The sequence below is a fragment of the Schistocerca gregaria genome, chromosome 11 (assembly GCF_023897955.1).
Source record: "Schistocerca gregaria isolate iqSchGreg1 chromosome 11, iqSchGreg1.2, whole genome shotgun sequence".
NCBI lineage: Eukaryota > Metazoa > Arthropoda > Insecta > Orthoptera > Acrididae > Schistocerca > Schistocerca gregaria.
Genome location: NC_064930.1, coordinates 60,258,606 through 60,269,449, shown reverse-complemented (window position 1 = coordinate 60,269,449; position 10,844 = coordinate 60,258,606). Strand labels below are relative to the sequence as shown.

General features: G+C 46.2%; 1 non-coding gene across 1 annotated transcript; it reads left to right on the top strand.

Annotated features, from left to right (window-relative positions):
• Positions 1 to 6,114: 6,114 nt before the first annotated feature.
• Positions 6,115 to 6,188, top strand: Trnas-cga (transfer RNA serine (anticodon CGA)). Its single transcript has one exon. It is a non-coding gene; the product is annotated as a tRNA-Ser (tRNA).
• Positions 6,189 to 10,844: the final 4,656 nt, after the last annotated feature.

Genomic DNA, 10,844 nt, shown 5'->3' with positions numbered 1-10,844 from the left:
TCATCTACGGGGATCTTAAATGTGTCAGTTTTAAGCGGCTTTGGAGTGTTAGCAGATGACCGAAAATTACTGCAGACTTATATTACACCCTATGACGGTTGGCTTCATTACAGCCGAAACATCATGACGTTTTCGTTCAGTCTAAATTAGCTTACGATGTGCTCCGGAATAAATTTAGATCTGTGACGTATCAAGATAAACCTCGATAAACATCTCACAAATAAGGACAAGGCTGAAATAAGGTAGGTTGCGAAAGTTTAACACTGTCAGCTGGCTGAGGTACTTACCACGGCAGAAGCGAAGGCCTGCGAGCAGATGTTGATGACGTTGGTGAGCAGGATCACGAAGATGGACTGGCCCATCACCCTCTCCAGGTCGCCCACGCACCTGAAACGAAACTGGACAGAATAATACCCAAAACACTTCCGGCTACGGGTTTCATTAAACGCCACTGGGTTCAAATGGCCCTGAGCACTAAACATCTGAGGTCATCAGTCCCCTAGAACTCAGAACTACTTAAACCTAACCAACCTAAGGACATCACACACATCCATGCCTGAGGCGGGATTCGAACCTGCGACCGTAGCAGTCGAGCGGTTCTGGACTGAAGCGCCTAGAACTGCTCAGCCACTGCTAAACGCCATTGGGAAACTGAACAAATTATCGCGACAGTTGCCCAGTTACTTCCAAAATAAACAAATTGCGCCGCTCACATGTAGCAGGGGTGCCAGACTTTCCTCCGTTTTCCGGATTTATATGTTTTCTTCGTCTAATTTTCGTTCTTCCCTCTTTTTCTTTCCCTGGAGCCACTAATAATCCGTTTCCTTTTTTTGAAGTTCGTTTTGACACGGGTATTTTCCTAAATTTCAGAGGCACTTCAAACGCTATGGAACCATAACGTGATTGTTTGCATGGACAGACATACACTGAAGAGCCAAAGAAACTGGCATACCTGCCTAATATCGTGTAGGGCCCGCCCGTGAGCAAGTAGAAGATAGATTGGGCAGAATTGGTGGTGGAGTGTTTGTGCCTGTCAGTAGTGGTTTATCTTGTAGTGAAGTCGAAGTAGATACTCCGTGCGAATTGGTATGGGTGGAGGTTATACTTAACAGCCGAACTAAGTTAGTAATTGGCTCCTTCTACCGACCCCCAGATTCGGATGATACAGTTGTGGAACACTTCAGAGAAAATCTGAGTCTCGTAACAAATAAATACCCCACTCATACCGTTATAGTTGGTACAGACTTCAACCTTCCCTCGATATGTTAGCAAAAATACTTGTTCAAAACCGGTGGTAGGCAGAAAACATCTTCCGAGATGGTCCTAAATGCTTTCTCCGAAAATTATTTCGAGCAGTTAGTCCACGAACCCACGCGAATTGTAAATGGTTGCGAAAACACACTTGACCTCTTAGCCACAAAAAATCCAGAGCTGATAGAGAGCATCATGACTGATACAGGGATTAGTGATCACAAGGTCGTTGTAGCTAGGCCAATACCGTTTCTTCCAAACCCACCAGAAACAAACGCAAAATAATTTTATTTAAAAAAGCGGATAAAGTGTCACTAGAAGCCTTCCTAAGAGACAATCTCCATTCCTTCCGAACTGACTATGAAAATGTAGACGAGATGTGGCTCAAATTCAAAGATATAGTAGCAACAGCAATTGAGAGATTCATACCTCATAAATTGGTAAGAGATTGAACTGACCCCACATGGTACACAAAACAGGTCCGAACGCTGTTGCAGAGCCAACAGAAAAAGCATGCGGAGTTCAGAAGAACGCGAAATCCCGAAGATTGGCTAAAATTTACAGACGCGCGATAATTTGGCACGGACTTCAATGCGAGATGCCTTTAATAGGTTCCACAACGAAACATTGTCTCGAAATTTGGTAGAAAATCCGAAGAAATTCTGGTCGTATGTAAAGCACAGGAGCGGCAAGACGCAGTCAATACCTTCGCTGCGCAGTGCCGATGGTACTGTTACCGGCGACTGTGCCGCTAAAGCGGAGTTATTGAACGCAGTTTTCCGAAATTCCTTCACCAGGGAAGACGAATGGAATATTCCAGAATTTGAAACACGAACAGCTGCTAGCATGACTTTATTAGAAGTAGATACCTTATGGGTTGTGAAGCAACTCAAATCGCTTGATACGGGCAAGTCTTCAGGTCCAGATTGTATACCCATTAGGTTCCTTTCAGATTACGCTGATGCAATAGCTCCCTACCTAGCACTCATATACAACCGCTAGCTCACCGATAGATCTGTACCTACAGATTGGAAAATTGCGCAGGTCGCACCAGTGTTTAAGACGGGTAGTAGGAGTAATCCATCGAACTACAGACCTATATCATTGACGTCAGTTTGCAGTAGGGTTTTGGAGCATAAACTGTAATCAAACATTATGAATCATCTCGAAGGGAACGATCTATTGATACGTAATCAGCATGGATTTAGAAAACATCGTTCTTGTGCAACGCAGCTAGCTGTTTATTCGCGCGAAGTAATGGCCGCTATAGACAGGGGATCTCAGGTGGATTCCGTATTTCTGGATTTCCTGGAAGCTTTTGACACCGTTCCTCACAAGCGACTTCTAATCAAGCTGCGGGCCTATGGGGTATCGTCTCAGTTGTACGACTGGATTCGTGATTTCCTGTCAGGAAGTTCGCAGTTCGTAGTAATGGACGGCAAATCAACGAGTAAAACTGAAGTGATATCAGGTGTTCCCCAGGGAAGCGTCCTGGGACCTCTGCCGTTCCTGATCTATATAAATGACCTGGGTGACAATCTGAGCAGTTCTCTTAGGTTGTTCGCAGATGATGCTGTAATTTACCGTCTAGTAAGGTCATCCGAAGACCAGTATCAGTTGCAAAGCGATTTGGAAAAGATTGCTGAACGGTGTGGCAGGTGGCAGTTGACGCTAAATAACAGAAAGTGTGAGGTGATCCACACGAGTTCCAAAAGAAATGCGTTGGAATTCGATTACTCGATAAATAGTACAATTATCAAGGCTGTCAATGCAACTAAGTACCTGGGTGTTAAAATTACGAAGAACTTCAGTTGGAAAGACCACATAGATAATATTGTGGGGAAGGCGAAACAAAGACTGCGTTTTGTTGGCACAGCACTTAGAAGATGCAACAACTCCACTAAAGAGACAGCTTACACTACACTTGTTCGTCCTCTGTTAGAATATTGCTGCGCGGTGTGGGATCCTTACCAGGTGGGATTGACGGAGGACATCGAAAGAGTGCAAGAAAGGGCAGCTCGTTTTGTATTATCACGTAATAGGGGAGAGAGTGTGGCAGATATGATACACGAGTTGGGATGGAAGTCATTAAAGCAAAAACGGTAGATCTATTTACGAAATTTCAGTCACCAACTTTCTCTACCGAATGCGAAAATATTTTGTTGAGCCTAACCTACACAGGTAGGAATGATCATCAAAATAAAATAAGAGAAATCAGAGAACGAACAGAAAGGTTTAGATGTTCGTGTTTCTCACGCGCTGTTCGGGAGTGGAATGGTAGAGAGATAGTACGATTGTGGTTCGATGAACCCTCTGCCAAGCACTTAAATGTGAATTGCAAAGTAGTCATGTAGATGTAGATGTGCCGCAACACGACGTGGCATCGACTCCACTAATGTCTACATCTACATCTACATCTACATTTATACTCCGCAAGCCACCCAACGGTGTGTGGCGGAGGGTACTTTACGTGCCATTGTCATTACCTCCCTTTTCTGTACCAGTCGCGTATGGTTCGCGGGAAGAACTACTGCCGGAAAGCCTCCGTGAGCTCTCGAATCTCTCTAATTTTACATTCGTGATCTTCTCTGGAGGTATAAGTAGGGGGAAGCAATATATTTGATACCTCATCCAGAAACGCATCCTCTCGAAACCTGGCGAGCAAGCTGCACCGCGATGCAGAGCGCCTCTCTTGCAGTCTGCCACTCGAGTTTGCTAAACATCTCCGTAACGCTATCACGCTTACCAAATAACCCTGCGACGAAACGCGCCGCTCTTCTTTGGATCTTCTCTATCTCCTCCGTCAACCCGATCTGGTACGGATCCCACACTGATGAGCAATACTCAAGTATAGGTCGAACGATTGTTTTGCAAGCCACCTCCTTTGTTGATGGACTACATTTTCTGAGGACTCTCCCAATGAATATCGACCTGGTATCCACCTTACCAACAATTAATTTTATACGATCATTCCACTTCAAATCGTTCCGCACGCATACTTCCTGATATTTTACAGAAGTAACTGCTACCAGAGTTTGTTCCGCTATCATTTAATCACACAATAAACGATCCTTCTTTCTATGTATTCGCAATACATCACATTTGTCTATGTTAAGGGTCACTCTCTGCACCAAGTGCCTATCCGCTGCAGATCTTCCTGCATTTCGGTACAATTTTCTAATGCTGCAACTTCTCTGTATACTGCAGCATCATCCGCGAAAAGCCGCACGGAACTTCCGACACTATCTACTAGGTCATTTATGTATATTGTGAAAAGTATTGGTCCCATAACACTCCCCTGTGGCACGCCAGAGGTTACTTTAACGACTCCATTGATAACAACATGTCATGTTCTGTTCACTAAAGACTCTTCAATCCAGCCACACAGCTGGTCTGATATTCCGTAGGCTCTTACTTTGTTTATCAGGCGACAGTGCGGAACTGTATCGAACGCCTTCCGGAAGTCGAGGAAAATGGCATCTACCTGGGAGCCTGTATCTAATATTTTCTGGGTCTCATGAACAAATAAAGCGAGTTGGGTCTCACACGATCGCTGTTTCCGGAATCCATGTTGATTCCTACAGAGTAGATTCTGGGTTTTCAAAAACGACATGATACTCGGAAAAAAACATGTTCTAAAATTCTACAACAGATCGACGTCAGATATATATGTCTATAGTTTTGCGCATCTGCTCGACGACCCTTCTTGAAGACTGGGACTACCTGTGCTCTTTTCCAATCATTTGGAACCTTCCGTTCCTCTGGAGACTTGCGGTACACGGCTGTTAGAAGGGGGGCAAGTTCTTTCGCGTACTCTGTGTAGAATTGAATTGGTATCCCGCCGGGTCCAGTGGATTTTCCTCTGTTGAGTGATTCCAGTTGCTTTTCTATTCCTTGGACACTTATTTCGATGTCAGCCATTTTTTCGTTTGTGCGAGGATTTAGAGAAGGAACTGCAGTGCGGTCTTCCTCTGTGAAACAGCTTTGGAAGAATGTGTTCAGTGAAACTTCCTGGCAGATTAAAACTGTGTGCCCGACCGAGACTCGAACTCGGGACCTTTGCCTTTCGCGGGCAAGTGCTCTACCAACTGAGCTACCCAAGCACGACTCACACCCGGTACTCACAGCTTTACTTCTGCCAGTACCTCGTCTCCTACCTTCCAGACTTTACAGAAGCTCTTCTGCGAACCTTGCAGAACTAGCACTCCTGAAAGAAAGGATATTGCGGAGACATGGCTTAGCTACAGCCTGGGGGATGTTTCCAGAATGAGATTTTCACTCTGCAGCGGAGTGTGCGCTGATATGAAACTTCCTGGCAGATTAAATCTGTGTGCCCGCCCGAGACTCCAACTCGGGACCTTTGCCATATTCCTGCACACCTTGTCTTTAACATAACCCCCCCCCCCCCCCCCCAGAAAAAATTCGCAGAATATGGCGGCCAATCGAGACTCATGCCAGTGACCACTGGGTACCCCAGAGCCAGAATGCGGTCCTCAAAGTCCTCCTCCAGGACATCAAACACTCTCCTGCTTCGATGGGGTAGAGCTCCGTCTTGCATGAACCACATCTTGTCGAAACTAGCGTCACTGTGGAAAATGGGGATGAAAATCATCTTCCAAATCCTTCTCGTACCGTTCGGTAGTCACCGTGCCATCGAGGAACATCGCACCGATTATTCCGTGACTGGACATTGCACACCACACAGTGACCCGTTGAGGGTGAAGAGACTTCTCGATCGCGAAATTTTTCTCACGAACCCATCCAAGTGAAATCTTGGGATCTTTGCCTTTGGCAGATTAAAGTTTGGAAGGTAGGAGACGAGGTACTGGAAGAAGTAAAGCTGTGAGTACCGGGCGTGAGTCGTGCTCGGTAGCTCAGTTGGTAGAGCACTTGCCCGCGAAAGGCAAAGGTCCCGAGTTCGAGTCTCGGTCGGGCACACAGTTTTAATCTGCCAGGAAGTTTCATATCAGCGCACACTCCGCTGCAGAGTGAAAATCTCATTATGCAAACATCCCCCAGGCTGTGGCTAAGCCATGTCTCCGCAATATCCTTTCTTTCAGGAGTGCTAGTTCTGCAAGGTTCGCAGAAGAGCTTCTGTAAAGTTTGGAAGGTAGGAGACGGATACTGGCAGAAGTAAAGCTGTGAGTACGGGGCGTGAGTCGTGCTTCGGTAGCTCAGTTGGTAGAGCACTTGCCCGCGAAAGGCAAAGGTCCCGAGTTCGAGTCTCGGTCGGGCACACAGTTTTAATCTGCCAGGAAGTTTCATATCAGCGCACACTCCACTGCACAGTGTAAATCTCATTAAGGTATGGATGTAGATGTAGAAGATGTTTAGTATTTCAGCTTTACGCGTGTCATCCTCTGCTTCAATGCCATCATTATCCCGGAGTGTCTGGATATGCTGTTTCGAGCCACTTACTGATTTAACGTAATACCAGAACTTCCTAGGATTTTCTGTCAAGTTGGTGCATAGAGTTTTACTTTAGAATTCACTGAACGCTTCACGCATAGCCCTCCTTCCGCTAACTTTGGCATCGTTTAGCTTCTGTTTGTCTGAGACGTTTTGCCTGCGTTTAATCTCGGAGTGAAGTACTGCTGGAGGGAATTGACATCATGAATCCTGCGCAGGCTGTCCATAAATCCGTAAGAGTACGATGGGGTGGAGATATCTTCTGAACGGTACGTTGCACGGCAGCCCAGATACGCTCATTAATGTTCTGGTCTGGAGAGTCTGGTTGGCAGCGACAGTGTTTAAACTCAGAAGAGTGTTCCTGGAGCAAGTATGTATCGATTGTGGACATGTCGGGTGTCGCATTGTCCTGCTGTAACTGCCCAAGTCGGCCTTAATGGATGCAGATGATCAGACAGCATGCTTGCATACGTGTCACCTGTCAGAGTCGTATCTAGACGTATCAGGGCTCCCACACCATTCATACGGCACACGCCTCACACCATTAGACAACCTTCATTAGGTTCAGCGGTCCCTTGTTGATATGCAGTGTCCATAAATTTGTGAGTGGAAAAATAGGTTCAAATGGCTCTGAGCACTATGGGACCCAACATCGGAGGTCATCAGTCCCCTAGAACTTAAAACTACTGAAACCTAACTAACCTAAGGACATCACACACATCCCCCAGGCTGGATTCGAGCCCGCGACCGTATCGGTCGCGCGGTTCCACATTGATGCGCCTAGAACCGCTCGGCCACCCCGGCCGGCCCGACCAGGCAATATGTTTCCAGTCATCAACAGTTCAATGTAGGTGTTGACGGGCCCAGGCAAGGCGTAAAAGCTTTGTGTCGTGCAGGCATCATGGGTACACGAATGAACCTTCGACTCTGGAAACCCATATCGATGATGTTTCGTTGAATGGTTCGCACGCTGACACTTGTTGATGGCCCAGCATTGAAATGTGCAGCAATTTGCGGGAGGGTTGCACTTCTGTCACGTTGAACGGTTCTCTTCAGTCGTCGTTGGTCACGTACTTGCAGGGTCTTCTTCCGGCCGCAGCTATGTCGGAAATTCGATGGTTTACCGCATTCCCGAAAACTCGTGATATGGTCGAACGGGAAAATCCCCACTTCATCGCTACACCGGAGATGGTGAGTCCCATCGCTCGTCCCCGACTATAACACCACGTTCTGACTAATGTAAATCTCGATAACCTGCCATTGTAGCAGCAGTAACTGATCCAACAACTGCGCCAGACACTTGTCTTATACAGGGTGTTACAAAAAGGTACGGCCAAACTTTAGGGGAAACATTCCTCACACACAAATAAAGAAAAGATATTACGTGGACATGTTAGAGCTCATTTTAGTTTCGTCAGTATGTACTGTACTTCCTCGATTAACCTCCAGTTGGCCTAATTGAAGGATGGTAATGTTATCTTTGGTTCTTGTGTTGACATGCGACTCATTGCTCTACAGTACTAGCATCGAGCACATCAGTACGTAGCATCAACAGGTTAGTGTTCATCATGAACGTGGTTTTGCAATCAGTGCAATGTTTACAAATGTGGAGTTGGCAGATGCCCATTTGATGTACGGATTAGCACGGGGCAATAGCCGTGGCGCGGTACGTTTGTATCGAGACAGATTTCCAGAACGAAGGTGTCCCGACAGGAAGACGTTCGAAGCAATTGATCGGCGTCTTAGGGAGCACGGAACATTCCAGCCTATGACTCGCGACTGCAATGGACGAGGCAGTTCTTCGTGCAGTTGACGATAACCCTAATGTTGGCGTCAGAGAAGTTGCTGCTGTACAAGGTAACGTTGACCACGTCACTGTATGGAGAGTGCTACGGGAGAACCAGCTGTTTCCGTACCGTGTACAGCGTGTGCAGGCACTATCAGCAGCTCATTGGCCTCCACGGGTACACTTCTGCGAATGGTTCATCCGACAATGTGTCAATCCTCATTTCAGTGCAAATGTTCTCTTTACGGATGAGGCTTCATTCCAACGTGATCAAATTGTAAATTTTCACAATCGACATGTGTGGGCTGACGAGAATCCGCACGCAGTTGTGCAATCACGTCATCAACGCAGATTTTCTGTGAACGTTTGGGCAGGCATTGTTGGTGATGTCTCGATTGGGCCCCATGTTCTTCCACCTACGCTCAATGATTTCGTACGGGATACTCTACCTGTGCTGCCAGAACATGTGCCTTTACAAGTACGACACAACATGTGGTTCGTGCACGCTGGAGCTCCTGCACATTTCAGTCCAAGTGTTCGTACGCTTCTCAACAACAGATTCGGTGACCGACGCATTGGTAGAGGCGGACCAATTCCGTGGCCTCCACGCTCTCCTGAACTCAACCCTCTTGACTTTCATTTATGGGTGCATTTGAAAGCTCTCGTCTACGCGACCCCGGTACCAAATGTAGAGACTCTTGGTGTTCGTATTGTGGACGGTTGTGATACAATACGCTATTCTCCAGGGCTGCATCAGCGCATCAGGGATTCCGTGCTACGGAGGGTGGGTGCCTGTATCCTCGATAACGGAGGACATTTTGAACATTTCCTGTAACAAAGTGTTTGAAGTCACGCTGCTACGTTCTGTTGCTGCGTGTTTCCATTCCATGATTAATGTGATTTGAAGAGAAGTAATAAAATGAGCTCTAACATGGAAAGTAAGCGTGGACGCATGTCCACATAACATATTTTCTTTCTTTGTGTGTGAGGAATGTTTACTGAAAGTTTGGCCGTGCCTTTTTGTAACACCCTGTATAGACGTTGCCGATAGCAGACCCGTATTCTGCCTGTTAACATATCTCTGTATTTGACTACACATGACTACACCAGTTTCTTTGGCAGTTCAGTGTATAATAAATGTTCATGATTGTTACAGAGATGAGTTGGTAACACTTACAGCCACTCACTTCTGGAGAATAAATGCATTGAACTAGCACCAGACTTCAGTCTGTGCGCTGAGAGCAGGCGCTTCCGCCTTATTCTGCTTGAGACTTATCGTCACAATTTGGTAGAGAACGTACTGTTTTCAACTGCTGATACCCATAGTGATCTAACAGTTCTTGTATTGCAACAGGTTTTATTTAATCATATTCCTTACTAAACATACGAGGGCTGTCCAGAAAGTAAGTTACGATTGATCGCGAAATGAAAATCACAGTGAAAATCAGAAATGTTTCATTTGTAACAGTTAGCTACACTCTTCAGCCACTTCTCTACGTAGTCGCGGTTCTGACTCAGACATTCGTCGTAGCATTGTACCAACTTTCCAATACCCTCACCACAGAAGGCAGCCGCCAGTGCTTTCCGCCAATTCTCTACGCTGGCCTGAAGCTCGTTGTCTGTGCCAAAATGTTTTCATAGCCAGCGGTTCGTCTGAGCAGAGATGAAACTCAGTGGGAGACAATTACGGGCTGTATTGTGCGTAACCACCGAAACGATACAGGAACATCTTCATTGCACCTGAAAAATGAGGCTGTAAACTGTCTTGAAGAAGAAACCGCGCGACAGTTATGTAATGTTCGTTGCATAGCTTCAGGGGAAAATTCTCACCAGGCCCTCGTACTTGGCGGGAGACACTATTTACTATAACATCTTTGCGCGCTCACTAAGAGCTCAGGAATGGAAGAGCGACATAATTCTACCTAGAGTCATACTAGAGACACTGCCCAACACATCTTTGCAAAGCTTTATCGGATTTTCATAGTCGTTTCCATTTCGCCACCGATCGTAATTTACTTTCTGGACAGCCGTCGTACGAAGATAAATGCCCCTTTAATGCACTTTCGGAAACCGTTATTACGTCTGTGTGTGATTTCTACCCTAAAAGGTGATCTGTCGTGCGAGTAAGAGATGGGAGCAGTGTAGAAGAGAGAGAAATACCAGGTGATCAAAAAGGTCAGTATAAATTTGAAAATAAACCACGGAATAATGTAGATAGAGAGATTAAAATTGACACACATGCTTGGAATGACATGGGGTTTTATTAGAACAATAAAAAAAGCAACAAAGTATCGCCAGACCCGCGAAAGACCTCTTTCGCGCATCGTTTGGTGATGATCGTGTGCTCAGCCGCCACTTTCGTCACGCTTTGCTCCCCGGGTCTCCAGACCTCAGTCCG